The 16,027-nt window shown below is 38.1% G+C and overlaps 1 pseudogene; it reads left to right on the forward strand.

The window, feature by feature from the left end:
* The first annotated feature begins 4,014 nt into the window (after positions 1-4,014).
* LOC122696646 lies at positions 4,015-4,737 on the forward strand (annotated as a pseudogene).
* The last annotated feature ends 11,290 nt before the right edge of the window (positions 4,738-16,027 follow it).

Below are 16,027 nucleotides of genomic sequence, written 5' to 3' on the forward strand. Positions count from 1 at the left end.
TGTGCAGTCCCAGAAGGGCAAAGTTCTGTCGTTATGGCAATAAAAGAAGAAAATGATCAGGAAAAGACACGCTGACACACACACACAAACATAGAACACACACGTGCATCCCCACAAAGTCATGAATACATGATATCAAAGTTAGTCGCAAGAAAATATTGAGTCGTGTTAATTCCTTGTTCCCCAATGTGGAAAATTTTGTTCTTAGCTGCCTCCCTTCCACTAGCTAAACACCATGTGGAATAAAATGATCCTTAGACAGGGGCTTTATCTGATGGAGAAAGTGGTAAATTGACAGTCACCCTCTAAATCAAAAGCTGAGTGAAGGCTATGTGTATAACTCTGGCCTGGCCGAGTGAGAAACTTTTTTGCCAGTCTGGGTAGACATCCTCATAAAAATGTGCTTAAGATTTTGCAAGTGAAATCCAGACTAGTCTGACAAACCCTTGGTGTGAAAGCCCCAGCCCACACAATCGACAACGCTCCTCACAACGCTCTTGCCCTCATCTGTCTTGTCAGAAAGACAGCACTTCATTGAACCCAGGCTAACTGAGCACTGCCCTTGAGCACAAAGACAAGGGATGGTTTTACACCCAGTTCCTTGAGGAAGTCATGGTGTTAAAGATCTAGCTTCATATTTATAAAAATTCAGGAGGATAATCTTAAGTGGAACTCTTACATGACAGAAATTAGAAGTAGGTAATGTGAAATAAACCACTTAGTAGCATTTAAGGCTAATTCTTACCCCAGTATCTCTGTGCGTGTTATTCCCCTCCCTGGGAATGCTCTTTCTTCTCCTTGCCTGTTCAGAGGCCCTTTTAATGTTCACATCCCCTATGAAGACTTCCCCAAATGTTTTTATCCTTATGAACTCCTCTCATCCTTGAACCTGGACTGATGGCTCACAAGGTACTTTGTACTATTAAGTTTTTTCCTAGTTATTCCACTCTCTAATTAAATTATACCTTTCTATGAAGAGAAACAGCTACCTTTATAAAGAGTATGTCTTTTCTTTAGATACTAGTGACAGAGTTAAAACAAACAAACAAACAAAAAACAAGAATCTAGTCCCCATGGAGGTTACTTTTTATTTGAAGGAGAAAGCCAATATATGATGATATCAAGTATATTCAGATAACCTCAAGAGATGTACAGACATTAAAAAATGTTGATGTGATATATGTGATGAAGGGGCATCATTTTATATTGGGAAAATTAAGAAAAGCCCCTCAAAGAAAGCAATTTATAGCTGAGTCCTAACTTACAAGAAAGGGTTGAGCACACATTGATTTAGAAGAATTTGTATCGGGCAGAAGGGAGAACAAGTTATTAATCTGTGAATTGAATTTTCTTTCCTCTAGAGAGAAAAAGCTTCAGCTGTATCTCTACAATTTGCTTCCCATTATATTTCTGGCTTCTTTAGCTCTATCCCTAGATTTCTGGTTTATCTTTTTAATCTCTCCAATTATGTTTGTTTATCTTTTCCTCATCTCCAGGAGTGGTAAACAATATGAGTGAAGTTGGCTAAATATGAGTGGAGTTCTAAAGAAAAAATCCAGAGGGAAGAGATTAGTAAGGAAAATGGATGTTAATAATTAACAAGAAAAAAAAATAATAGAAGGAAGTAAATAGATCTGACAAACAAGGGAGGCTTTCTATGAATATGGAAGAGCAAAATGACTTGAAGAAACCGTATCTGGCCCACTCAGCACACTCTGTGTTCATGCCGGCTCCTTGAGCCAGAAGGGCAGCACAATGTTTAAATCATCCTGTTCTGTGCAAACCACAGAGTAGCTCAAGCTCCTTTTTCTTTAAGCAAGAAAAACACTAAATTTTAATAGAAAAGATATTACCTAATCAATTAGGACATAAGGTTTGCTTTAAGTATTTCTTTGGGGGAGAAGATACTACATTCTATTCAATTAAGGGAGGAAAAATGTAACTTTTACAATCCATGAATTCATAGGGAATAGGTTCTAGTCACTCAGGCCCTTTACATGGGTGCTCACAAACTGTTCTCCTCTGGGTGGAGCAGGCTGGGGCTTCAAGTGAACCCAGATATCTTTCTCTTTTGGCTTCTTTCTTTCTTTTGGCAAGGATATTGCCCTTAACTTGTTACAGCAATGCTAACAGCCCGCTGGGTATACGCCAAACTCTCCCAGTTTTGCCAGGGTAGCCTTTGTGGCTTCTTTCTTTCTGAACAGTGTCCATTCCCTAATGTTTACCATATCACCTTTCCTGAAAATTGCCAAAAGAACAACTCCGTGTTTTCTAAAAGACCTAGAAAACACACAGCAGGTGCCTCTCCTCTCTCTGTGTTAAGTCATTTTGGCAAATTATTGGAAGATGGCAGTTCCCATGGGAAGGAGCTCAAATGTTTTAATACATGTAAAAAAGTACCTACTGTTCCACTGTCATTTAGAGGGGAAGTGGATAGAAATATAGCCACGAGAAATGCTTCATTTTACAGAAGTTAGCCCAAGCAAAGCTGCTGAAATGAAAATCTATGCTTTGGTCTGCACAAGACAATCATAAAGGTGGCCTGTATAGATTTGACTATATCTTTTGACTGATGTAACTGCGGATAAACATTCATTTGATAATATATTCAGTCTTTGTAGTGCCTCCAGTGACTGACATTCTTATAATACCAAATCATCTCTCTTTATGTGCCATGATTCCCTCCTCTCAATTAATTCACTCAAGAATACTACATGCATAAATATCTCAAACAGCTCAGGAAAAATGAACGTACACTGTGCTAGCTGAATTGGAAAGTGAGGTGTTAGAAGGAATTCCTCTGTTGTTAAAAGTAATTGTTTGGCTTTTGGTTTTTGTTTTTCCTTTGTGTAGCTTCTGGCAAGCCCTTTCAGCAAATAGTCTAAATTGCACACTGTAGTATTTATGTAGGAAAGTGGCTACAAGATTTATAGCATAATAAAATACCAATTGGCACCATACTGGGTTGGTCATAATTATTATTAAGAACTACTTAACTAGGTGTTTCACATTTCATATCTTCATTAAACACTTGGAGTTCTTACTCTCTCTGAACTCTCTTATGTCTCTCAAGTTGGAGAACTGGTTAATAATATTTTTATTTTATTTCCTAGAATCATGGGGGCTATTTATAATTGAAGGTCATTGATGTGATTTAAAGCTTTCTCCAAAGAACAAAAAAGAAATGAAGATGTCTTTAAGAATGTAAATAAGGGTTCATCTTGAAAACAAGCCTGCTAAAAAGGTTATATGTACACCTTAAGGAGCTTTTACCCATTATGTTTCTTCAAAAAAAAAAAATCTCAATTTTTTAAAAGTAGTTGTAGGAACTCATCAAGTGCATAGAACTAGAGAGGGCATTTTAAACCAGGAAGGGGAGGTAGAAAAGCATAAAGTTGTGAAATAATTGAACTATTACAATAACGTATAGACACAACATAATAGCTTAGACTTTCCCCTGTAGGTAACAGAGAGCCACTCCAGATAAGCACTGAAGCAACATAATCAGATTTCATTTGAGAAAAAAATTCTGATGATAAGGTAGAAAATGGTTGTAGAGGGATAAAGCTGCATGCAGGAAGATGAGATAGGGACAAGAGTGTAGGAGGGAAATAAGGAGGGTATGAGATTAGCCATGGAGATACTGCTAATCCTGCAGAAGGAATTAAGAGATGGATTCAGCAGAGAAGGAAATTCATGAACACTTTCGGGATTCCAGCCATTGTATTAAACAACCATTTACTGATCATGTTTTGTGAACCTATCAATATTCAACCACAAGAACCTATTCATCAAGAAAGCTTACATCATCAAGTGAATATTTTATGATATAAAAATGTTTTATATCATAAAGTATTCTAATAGATCGTTTTTGTAAGACAAAAATGACATTTATTTAAAAGGTCTAAGCGGGGGGTGGCGGAGGGTTGAAGTCAGCGGTTCTTCAGCGTTGAGCTTTCTGGTGGGTTGTCCACGCAGCCGGAGGCCGTAGAGCGGATTCGCTCCGGCTCCGGGATGCTCCGAGGCGTAGCAACTGTGGTAGGGACAAATCTGCATTCTAGATACAGTTCCCGACACAGTTCTAGACACAGGCCCCGGGGCCCGCCGGCTGCGCCCTGGTCCAGCTCAATCCTTGGGAAGGTCTACTCCGTTCTGGGTGACGAAGAACAGAGAACATTATACGATGAACAGGGAACAGTGGACGAGGGTTCTGATGTGCTCAGCCAAGAGCGGGACTGGGAGGCCTATTGGAGATTACTCTTTAAAAAGATATCTCTGGAAGACATTCAGGATTTTGAGGAGACATACAAAGGTTCTGAAGAAGAGCTGACTGATATTAAAGAGGCCTGTCTGGACTTCAAGGGTGACATGGATCAGATTATGGAGTCTGTGCTCTGTGTGCAATGCGCAGAGGAACCCAGGATAAGGCACGTTATTCAACAAAGCCGTTGATGCTGGAGAGGCCCCATCCTATAATGCCTTCGTCAAAGAATCGAAGAGAAGATGAATGCAAGGAAAAGGAGGCCTCAGGAAGAGGCTAAAGAAGCAGAAATGAGCAGGAAGGAGTTGGGGCTTGATGAAGGAGTGCATAACTTGAAAGCAGCCATTCAGAGCAGACAAAAGGATAGGCAAAAGGAAATGGACAATTTTCTGGCTCCGATGGAAGCAAAGTACTGCAAACCTTTCAAACTAGGAGGGAAAAAAACGACTCTCAAGAAAGAAAAGAAATAATGGAATATTCTCTTCAAAAGTCCATAGGTGTTACTGATACCTTTGTAGGCAAGGTACAGTCAAGATTTGAAGACAAAAGTCAACTCATCTCTTGAGAAAAGTTGTTTTTCAAGCCTAAATTATTTGGATCAACTATCTGAACCAAGTAGACGCTCTCAGCCTGGTCTTAGTATATCCTAGAAATACGCTGACATTCTGTGAGGTCCTCCTCTGAAGGAGGTTGGTGGTGATCACTGAGGGAGCAAGAGGGTGAATGCTTCCTTGGGAGCACTTTTCTGTGAGTCTTCTGTATAAGGAACTGTATCTAGAATGCAGAGCTGTCCCTACCACTTTTAGTCAATTGTTATTTTGCCATATAGGAGTGAGCTTCAGGGTATTCAGTGGTGTGTGTTTTTTAGGACATGTACTCTACCTAGCCTTCAGCACTTGCTGGACATCTACTTTCCAAATACTTACCAGTTTGCTTTCAGTCTTGATGGTCTTGGATAGGCCCTCTCCTTTTTTTTTTTTTTTTCCTACTCAACCAAATTTGGCACTCTTTGCTTGAGGTATATAGGAGAAACAGGTGTTCAGATTCTTTCAAGCACTTTTGTAAGAATTGTACAAGATTAAATAAGCAAATGAAAGATGACTGTTAAGTTCCCTGGACTTTTTAAGTGATCCCAATATGATCATTTAAAAGATGATTTACTAAATATATGAATGGTGCTTAGGATAAAGAAGAGAGAAGAAAAGTAGTTCTAGCAAGCATTGTAGCAGATAGTCTTGTTTAAGTTGCATAAAGAGATGCTGTAATCCTCTCTGTAACTGCTGACTGTCCTTAAGAGTCAGGCTACTGAGCTTGTCAGAACTTGTTTCCTCATCTATAAAAGGGTGAGGGATCTAGGCTAAATGACTTGTTAATTCTGACCTTGAAAGGCAAGCTTTCTTGATCCAGTGGTTTGTTATCATGTACTTATGGTATTGATTTGTGAGAACAGTACAGAGATTTTCATTTATAGAATTGGTATGAGATCATTAGAATATATGAATTTTTTTAGAGACTGTTCAACTTAAAATCTCTGATTTGTAAGCTAACATATTAGAGACTGTTCAACTTAAAATCTCTGATTTGTAAGCTAATATATTCAACACCATATGCATAAAACAAGCCTTCTGTTACTGAGATTCATCTGCATAATTTATCTGAGGTAAGCATAAGACACAGTTTGTGATTACAAATAGGTTAAAAAATGCTCTTTTAATTGTATTAAAAATACAGTTTAATGCAAAAAAAAAAAGTAAAATAAAATAAAAGGTCTGAGCACAACGGCTAAGTGGGGGAAATGCATCATGTATTCTCACCAGTTGCCGCATCCTAAGTCTGCAGTGAATAATGTTTATTGTTGCACCTCACTCAAGTCTGACCTCCAGTTGCTGGATAGTTAGAAGAGGAGCTAAATGTGTCCTCCAGCAATTTTCTACTTTTCCTAAATGCTTCAGTGCTTCATTCAAAAAGTGTAAGTCCCTCTCTGTCTCTCTTACTCACTCCCTCTCTCCCCTCCCCTCTTTCTTTCTCGCATTAATAGCTGCCTCTAGAGCCACTTATGAAGTGAGAGTTATATCTGTAAAAGCTCAATAACATGCTAGGTAGATTCTAGCCAGCAAATTATCTATTTTTTCTGTCTTTTAATTGATTTGAAAAGTAACATATGTCACCTTTTCATCTTTCTCCCCTTCTTTCCTTCATCCTTCCTTTCTTTTTCCCTTGCTTCCTCTTTCTTTCTCTCTTTTCTTTCTTTCCCTTTCCCAAAAATGTTTTCTCTTAAAAAATTATTGATTCATTCTTCCAAGGAATGCTGCAACCTGCGGTCCCCCATTGCACATTCATAGTACATATAAGCATATTAAAATCTAAAATTTCCTGAAATGATAACTTTTATTTCACCTTGTTCAAACCAGCATTTTTCAAACATATGCAAGCTGAGAATTGCTAGCATATAATATGTCAACACCCAGCTAAAAATAACTCAAGAAATGCACTGGGGGACTATTATCAGAGAATGCTAAAGATGATTTACTTATGCAAATACCTGAACAAATAATAGAATGTTGTTGGTAAATGTTCTCCAAGGAGAAAAGTGCATGTGTGTGTGTTTGTGTGTGTGTGTGTGTGTGTGTGTGTGTGTGCATGTATGTGCATGCAAGTGTGTGTGAATAGACAACTTTCTATTATTTTCTATTTTGTGGGGCTAGAAAAACTGATTAATTTAATTCTACAGTTAATGTGCTTCTGTACATTTTAATATAAAGTATCACCTATTTTATATCAAAACTACTGCAATTATTAATTTATCTACTTTATTAACTGTCACATAATTATTACACTGCATTTAAAAGATAAAAAATCTTGTATTTGTGTAAGTGTATGATCATGTTTGCCTGTTTTTATATACATATATATATGTATATAATACATAAATGCACACTGAAGTTCAGCTATGAGAAATTGGTAGAGATAAAAATACTGACACTTCCATATACTCAGAAAGCTGTGAAAGATTGGAATAAAGCTGAGGCTGCAGGCTGCTGCTTTGAGTCATGGAGGTGCTAGTTATATAAATAATGTTGAAAGATTTCTCCTTTTATACAAATAAAAAGATCAGTGATGTTAGAGGTCCCTGGTACCAGAGCCATAATATAGAAAGGCCATGAGTGATGGATTGATATCAATGGACTCTGACCAATTAAAACCATACCAATGTGGATGGACCGGAAGGATCAAACTAGGTTATTTCAAAGGGCATTGGTGTAAGTTTGGAATGTTAGGACAGCAGTCATGAAGATCAAGGCCTCTGTCTCCTCACCAGCCTGTCTACTGCTGTCCTTTTGAGGCAGCCCCGATCTCAACAGAACTGAGTCTCCTCTGGGTGACCTTTCTTACAGAGGGCTAGAGCAGTCACTCAGGCTTGATTGTCTTAATTTTATCACCATCACTAAAGATGGGCAAATGAAGAAGGAAATCAACTTTTGAAAAGTCTGGAGTTTTAGAAAGACATTCATATAAGCATATTTTATGTGCCCAATTGGCCATTTAAGAGTTTTATCACAATGCAAACTCACATTTCCTCTCAAGGTTGTTATTTTTACTCTCTGACTAGTGAGAATAACAAAGAACCGGTCATGACTGAGCAACTTCACTTTCACTAGTGAGAATAACAATTTTTATTGCCTGATAATTCCCCAAAAATAGGGCAGGATTTAAGAAAGAACTTTACAGTAATATGTAATATCATCCTTAGATAGCATACCCCTAGCATGATATTCTCATGATATTGTGTGATAACAGACATTTATTATGTCATAGTTTCTAATGGTTAGTGATTCAAGAGAGGTTAGTCACTCAGCCATGTCCGACTCTTTAAGACCCCATGGACTGTAGCCCACCAGGTTCCTCGGTCCATGGGATTCTCCAGGCAAGAATACTGGAGTGGGTTGCTATTTCCTTCTCCAAGGGATCTTCCCAACCCAGGGATCAAACCTGCATTGTATGCAGACTCTTTACTGTCTGAGTCCCCAGGGGAGTGCTTAGCTGAGTGTTTATACCTCAGCAGCTCTCACAAAGCTTCAGTCAGTGTGGCAGCTAGGACTGCTGTCATATCAAGAGTCAGCTGGGAAGAGCTGTTTCCAAGTCCACTCACAAGGTTCTCAGCCCTCAGAAGATGTGTGTCCAAATTCACTCACATAGTTTTTGGCAGGGCTCGGAAGATCTCCTTCTGAGCTCACTCAGGTAGGATCCTCCAAAGGCCTGCTTCAGGATCTCAGACCGACCTCTCCCAGAACCAGCAAGTTAAGAGAGCATGAGGGAGCGCACCCACGGCAGAGCCACAGACTTTTTATAACCTAATTTCAAAAATGACTACGTATCATTTCTTACATTCTATTCATCAGAATTAAGTCCATCTCACAGTCAAGGGGGTAAGATTATACAAGTGTGTGAATACTGGGAGATGCAAACAATCCAGGGCCATTGTTGTGGCTGCCTACCTCAAGAGAAAAACAAATTAGCTGGGTCCTCAAAAAGCTCACTGACTGGATCATTTGAACACTGTTCTCTTGGGAAGTTTGCATTCAACCATCTATTTCTAGAAATAATACACGGCTACTTAACATTTTTGGACAGTAGTTTTGGCTTGATCTAAAAATTAACTTTAGAAGCAGTGTCTAAATATGTGAGGACTGCAAGAAAGACTAACATGAACGCAAAACAGGATTCCTTGAGTTTATTATGGTGAAGATTTAAAGTCTGTAAATTTTAACAAATGCAATTTTAAATTCTTTGCTATATGACTTAAGATAGCCAAGGTATCCTTATCCTATAAATATTGGTAGTTGAATCTATGCTATTTGTAATTTCTTTAATACTGACATCAATGGTCCCAAATTCTCCTATCAGAAGGTAAATAGACATTTTGGAAACTGACACCATAAAACCATATAACAGATTCAAAGTTCTTCAACTTTAGAGGTTTTAAGAGAACATTTGGTTCAATTCCAGGTATTGCAATGAATGATTTTTTAATAATTACAGAACTAAAGTCATAAAAATGATTTTGTAAAAAAAATAAATAGAAATAAAAGTAAAACTAATAGAAAAAAATGATTTTGTAGAAATAACTGAGTCTAGTGGTCTTTAAACTTATTTTTTAGTGCTTGCTCTGGGGGAAGGGTGGACTAGTCAGAGTGAATAGAAAAATGCAAAAACTCTGTAGTGGATAAGTAATTAGCATATTTGTGTAAACAGTGATGCTCAGAAATCAACTGAACAGAGAGAATAAGAAAGTGTAGAAAAAGACAAGATCAGAGAGATAGTAGGTAGAAGAGGGCAGCTCAAACAGGGCCTTGTGACAGGAGGTACCATATGGGGCAGGTTGTGTAAGGCCTAAGAGGGATGGGATACCATTGAAGATACATGAGCACAGAAATGACCTGATTTTACTTATCTTTTTAAAAGGATCATTCCAGCTGGTCTTTTGAGAACAAGCTATTGGGTAACAAAGGTAGGAAAGAGGAACCAGTTGGGAGGTTCTTGCATTAATCCCAGTGAGAAATGATCATAGTTTTGAACATGGTGGTTAACAGTGGAGAGAGCAAGAAATGATCAGACTTTTGAAAACAGAAGCAGTAAAATGTCTGTTGGTTATGGGCTTTGAGAAAAATAGAGGAATACAGGTGATTCCAATATTGTTATGTTAGTAGCAAAATATTTTCTTCAATTAAGCCTTTTATTTTTAAACAAGTAGGAACAGAATCAAACTAATTTAAGCAGGAGTGGTGAGCTCAGATCCCTCATTCAAGGTACCCCATTGCCCCTGACATCACTCTGAGGACCGGTCCTATAGACCTTCTCAGAGAACAGTTTGAAAAACACATGTAGTTAGTTGGTAACACATTCCTCAATCTGTATACACTTTTTTTTTTCATTTTTAAACTGTAACTGAACTTAGTTTGAACCTAGTTTCCAAAGATAGCTAAAAACATAATATTACTCAATATCAGATAAACACTCATTTCAGGTCAGTTCAATTGCTCAGTCATGTCCGACTCTTTGCGACTCCATGGACTGCAGAGCTTGCTCAAACTCATGTCCATCGAGTCAGAGATGCCACCCAATCATCTCATCTTCTGTCATCCCCTTCTCCTGCCTTCAATCTTTCCCAGCATCAAGGTCTTTTCCAATAAGTCAGTTCTTTGCATTGTGTGGCCAAAATATTGGAATTTCAGCTTCAGCATCAGTCCTTCCAATGAACATTCAGGACTGATTTCCTTTAGGATGGACTGGTTTCAACTCCTTATAGTTCAAGGGACTCTCAAGAGTCTTCCCCAACACCACAGTGTTGGAGAAGCATCACTTCTTTGGTGCTCAGTTTTCTTTATGGTCCAACTCTCACATCCATACATGACTACTGGAAAAACCATAACTTTGACTAGATGAACCTTTGTCAGCAAAGTAACATCTCTGCTTTTTGATATGCTGTCTAGTTTGGTCATAGCTTTTCTTCCAAGCAGCAAGCATCTTTTAATTTCATGGCTGCAGTTGCCATCTGCAATGAATTTAGGCTCCTCTTATAGGGATTTGACAGTGTCATGGTGACATTAATGGACAGGGGTAATAATATTTTGTTATACTGTTTACTACGCTGCCACTTGTATCTACCGCCAGGTAAATTTTGATGTGGTTGTGGGCACCTCTCTATTCATCTAGGTGCCCAGAGTTAAATGCAGTCTCTGTATATATGCCTCTTTCAACTGTTGTCTCTCCTTAAATAGAGTGAGAAACAGTAAAATGCAGCCACATTCTCACTCCAATCTAGTGCTGTGGGAAATTTCGTAGGGCTACTTCAAATCCTATTTGTCATTTACAGCAGGAGTGATCATCTAATTTATCATCTCAAACTGGGACATGTTGTCTGAGACAAATGCCATTGAAAAGCAGATGTAAATCAGGAGTGTCCTGGGCAAACCAGGCTGTGTAATTACCCCGTGTCCAACTCTGATAACCATCTATCTTCTCTTGTTCTCATGCCACAATGGTATAGCAAATGCCTGCGAGGCTGCAGTGTTCCAGTTTACAGGCAAATTTGGAAAGCACAGCTCCTTTAAACTCATAGCTGCCCAGATTTATCTGGCAGTTTTATTATCCCAAACTTGAATGGTAAGTCTCAGGGGTTGAGGGGTTAGAGCACAGAGCCTCTTCCTTGGTTCATAGATGGCTCCTTTTGGCTGTATTTTCATGTGACAGAAGAGATAAAGGAACTCTCTGGGGTCTCTTTATAAGGCCACTAATCCCATTCATGATGGTCTTCCTCCCATGAGCTAATCACATCACAAAGGTCTTATCTCCTAATACCATCAAATTTAGAGTTAGGATTTAATATAGATCTCTTAATTTCATCCATGGACTGTTACTTAAAGATCAAACATGTACAGTTTCTATTTACTGGTTTGCCTACTGTGGCCATACGAGCAACTGTGACCTTGTAACTCAGGTGGGCTCATGCATGGGATTAAAGCAAAGAGTTGGGTGGAGGAAAAACACAGGAAGTAGCCATTTATATTATCAATCATTCAATATTGATCAAATAAAATCACTTTTTTGATGGCAATACTTATATCTCAGGTCATCTAGCAAGATAAAGGAAAAATCAGTTCTAATGCTTCCATTAGTGGACTTAATTCTTTGATGATATTAATACTTTTAAAAGTGCTGAATTGTGCTGTCTTTGTTTAGGTTGCTGTTTCCCACAAACTCCCACCAAAATAACACTGTTTCAAGATTTTAAATCTTTAGGCTTTGTAATATGCAGGACAGGTTTCCCTGGTGGCTCAGCAGTAAAGAATTCACCTGTAATGCAGGAGATGCGGGTTCAATCCCAGGTTCAGCAAGATCTCCTGGAGAACAAAATGGCAACCCACTTCAATAGCCTTGCCTGGGAAGTCCCATGGACAGTCCATGGGGTTACAAAAGAGTCAGACATGACTTAGTAACTAAACAACCAAATCAATATGTAAGACAACTTCAGATAAACTCAGAGTGTCTGCTTTCTCTAGGTATATGTAAACTTCTTGATTTAAAGTGCTATATTTTTAAGTTTTGTCACTATATTTTAAAGGTTACTATAAAATATTTTCTGAAATAGTTCAATCAATTAAAGTGAGAAAAAGATATATTGCTATAAAGATGATAACAATTTTAAAAGTCTACTCAATTCCAAAAATTTTAGGGGTCTTAAAAACTTACTCAGTATAATAAACTATATCCACTACCTTTTACATGTTTCAGAAGCTTAAATGTGCAAAAAGTTGACATTCTTTAGATGGATGGCATCTTGGGATAGTTAAAGATCATACTACTCTATTTATAAAAGGACTCTTAACCAATAGAGAGCAATAAGGAACATGCTGTATTTTAGAGTACAGGTATACCATAGTATTTAAAATATATGATATATCTTAGGTAATCCAAGATATAGATTATCAACATAAAAAAGGAAAGAACTCATTTTTTAAATATGGAAAAATAATCTAAGTTTAGAGCTAGATTGTGGGTGTGTGTTAAAGTCGCTCTGTCATGTCCTACTCTTTTTGACTCCATGATCTATACAGTCCATGGAATTCTCCAGGCCAGAATACTAGAGTGGATAGCCTTTTCCTTCTCCAGGGGATCTTCCCAAACCAGGGATTGAGCCCAGGTCTCCCACATTGCGGGAGGATTCTTTACCAGCTGAGCCATAAGGGAAGCCCAAACCTAGATTAAACTTATAATAATATAGATTCCTAAATTCTTACTTATGGCTTTATTTAATTTTGTTCCTCTTCAAATCTATACATACAATAAGAATAGAAAAAGTATATGTTAAATTGAGTTACTAAATTTCCCTTTTAAGAATAAATTAGCAAACTACCCACTGAAAAACAATGTAAAGTAACTGTGAGGTATGTAAAAAGCAAAATTAAAATAGGTGATAGGGTAGAAAATGAAAGGTGGTAGAGAGCAGAGGATGTTATTCCAAATATTATAGATTTGCCCCTCCTACACTGTTAGTGGGAACATAAATTGGTACAGCCACTATGGAGAACAGTATGGAGGTTCCTTAAGAAACTCAAAATAGAGCTACCGTTTAATCGAGCAATCCCACTTCTAGGCTTATATCTGGAGAAACCAATAATTCAAGAAGATGCATTCACCTCAATGTTCATTGTATCACTGTTTATAATAGCAAGGACACGAAAGCAATTTAAATGTCCATCAACAGATGAATGGACAAAAAAGATGTGGTACACATACAATGGAACATTATTCAGCCACAGAAAATAATGAAAAATGGCATTTGCAACATGGATGGACCTAGGCATTATCATGCTAAGTGAAGTAAGTCAGACAGAGAAAGACTAATACCATGTGATGCCATTTATACATGGAATCTTTTAAAAAGATGATACGGGTGAAAAAAAGGGATGCAGAAACCAACTTAAAGACTTAGAGGATGGGCTTGAGGCTGCCAAGGGGGAAAGACGGGGCCAGGGAATGAATTGAAAGGTGGGGATTAGAAAATGTGCCAGTCACTCAATTGTCTCAGACTCTTTGTGACCCCACGGACTGTAGCACATCAGGTTCCTCTGCGTATGGAATTTTCCAGGCAAGAATACTGGAGTGGGATTTCCTACTCCAGGGGCTTCTCCTGACCCAAAGAGCAGACCTACGTCTCTTGTGTCTCCTGTATCGGCAGGCAAATTCTTTACCACTAGAGCCACCTGGTAGGTCCCTGGGGTTGGCTATACACATGACTATATGTAAGACAGACGATCAACAGGGACCCACCGTTTAGCACAGAGAACTATACTCAGGACTCTGCAATAACCTATGTGGGAAAAGAATCTGTAAAAGAATAGATATATGAACATGTATAAATAAGTCACTTTGCTGTATATAGGAAACTAACACAATATTGTGAACCAACTATACTCCAATATAAAATAAAAATTTAAATATATATATATATATATACATATATATATATATAAATATATAGGTTCCCTAGAGATGAGCCTAAGTCTGGAATTAACGTTCAGATGACTTACTGGGGAAATGCTCTCAGGAGAGAGCAAGCACTCAAAGTGGGAAGCACAGAGGAAAAAGGCATAGTAAGACTGTGGTCTCAGCTAGAGACTAGCTTCAATCTGATCCTATAGGGAAGTTTGGGGATATCACTGCCCTGAAGAGTTGGCCCCATCTCACTGCCAGTTACAGAATAGCCAGTGTTTTTTAGTTTACTATCCTGAAGGGTAAGTTTCAAGACTTCTAGTTATTTACTTCTAGCTATTACTCTATTAGGTCAAGAAAGAAGTATGAGGGTTGTGCCAACAACTTAGAATATCCATTTATGTACCAGAGAAAAGAGCCAAATTTGATCCAGTGGGCCCACTGTGAGATGGACCTCAGCTCTATTTGGTACCTGATCATATTCAACCCTCCATGACAACACTTCGGGTCAGCATCAATTAAGATCCTACATCCAAGAGTCCTCTATTATTCCCCATCCCCCACTGTATGGTTACCCAAATAAGTGGCCCTCGGTTTTTTAGGGGAGAGGGTAGGGAGATCACTGCTGTTCAGTCTATGATTTCTGGGTCTGAGAATTGTCTCATATTTAGGAACTTTATAAGCAAAAGATCATAGCTTTCTATGGAGGCAGGTGACCTCCACTTGTATTAATAATACATGCCTCTTCTTGATCTTCTAGTCATATGTATTAAGCAGTAATCACTTATCTAGTTTTCTCCAAAAACAGGGCAAATTCCATCAAAAGTCACATGAATTTATTTTCAATATTTTTATGTTTACCAATGCTATATTGTTAGGGGAACTACCGACCAAAGATGCCCACCCTGCCCAGGCCCTATAGTAACCACTTGCATGACTTTACAACAGGAGGTCCTGATAAGCAACAAGGAACCAACAAGCTACCACCAAATAGAAGAGTTTGAGAAAGGTCAAAAGGAGCAAGGAGATGCCAGTCCATACATCTTACCAACCTCCCAGAATCCTTCTTACTGGAATCCATCTTGGCTGAGCAATATGCATACCACCAGGAAGAACCCTGAGTCAAAATGATTGGCCAGAAAAAACCCAGAAATTAACCGCATTACCATAAAATCCAAGACTGCCAGCCACGTGACAGAGCAGTTCTCCTGTGTTCCCCTAACCTGCTGTCCGCCACCCTGATGCCCCTTCCCAAAGTCTCTTGGTCTGTCATCAAGTGTATCTCCTTGAACAATTCATTTCCGAGTGTTAGTTAGACAAGAGCCCACCCTCAGGCTCTGAAAGGGGTATCCCTTCCTGCAACAATATAACTGATATTATTACATTTTATTTTTCATGTTATAATTTTCAATATTAACAATATTTCTCTTTAATGTAAAAGAAATTTTACATTTTGAAAAGAAATTTTGTTAGGTATTGTACTAGGCATCATACTGACTTAGAACTAGAAGTATTACATTCAATTGCTGTGGCGATTTTGGAGAACAAAATACAAATTCTCATAACGTCAGTATCCCAGTCTGTACTATGAAAACAAAAATATCTGCCCTATTTTACCTTTCTATTTTGAAGTTCAAATTTTACATTAAATTTTTTTGAAAATCATAAAAGCCTTATGTAAATACAATTTACATAATTTGAGCAGATGTCTCAGGTGTGTACTATGTTAGAATATATATGTGCATTGTATGTATACATATATGTATATATCAG

Source organism: Cervus elaphus, chromosome 6, assembly GCF_910594005.1.
Source record: "Cervus elaphus chromosome 6, mCerEla1.1, whole genome shotgun sequence".
In the NCBI taxonomy this organism is placed as follows: Eukaryota; Metazoa; Chordata; class Mammalia; order Artiodactyla; family Cervidae; genus Cervus; species Cervus elaphus.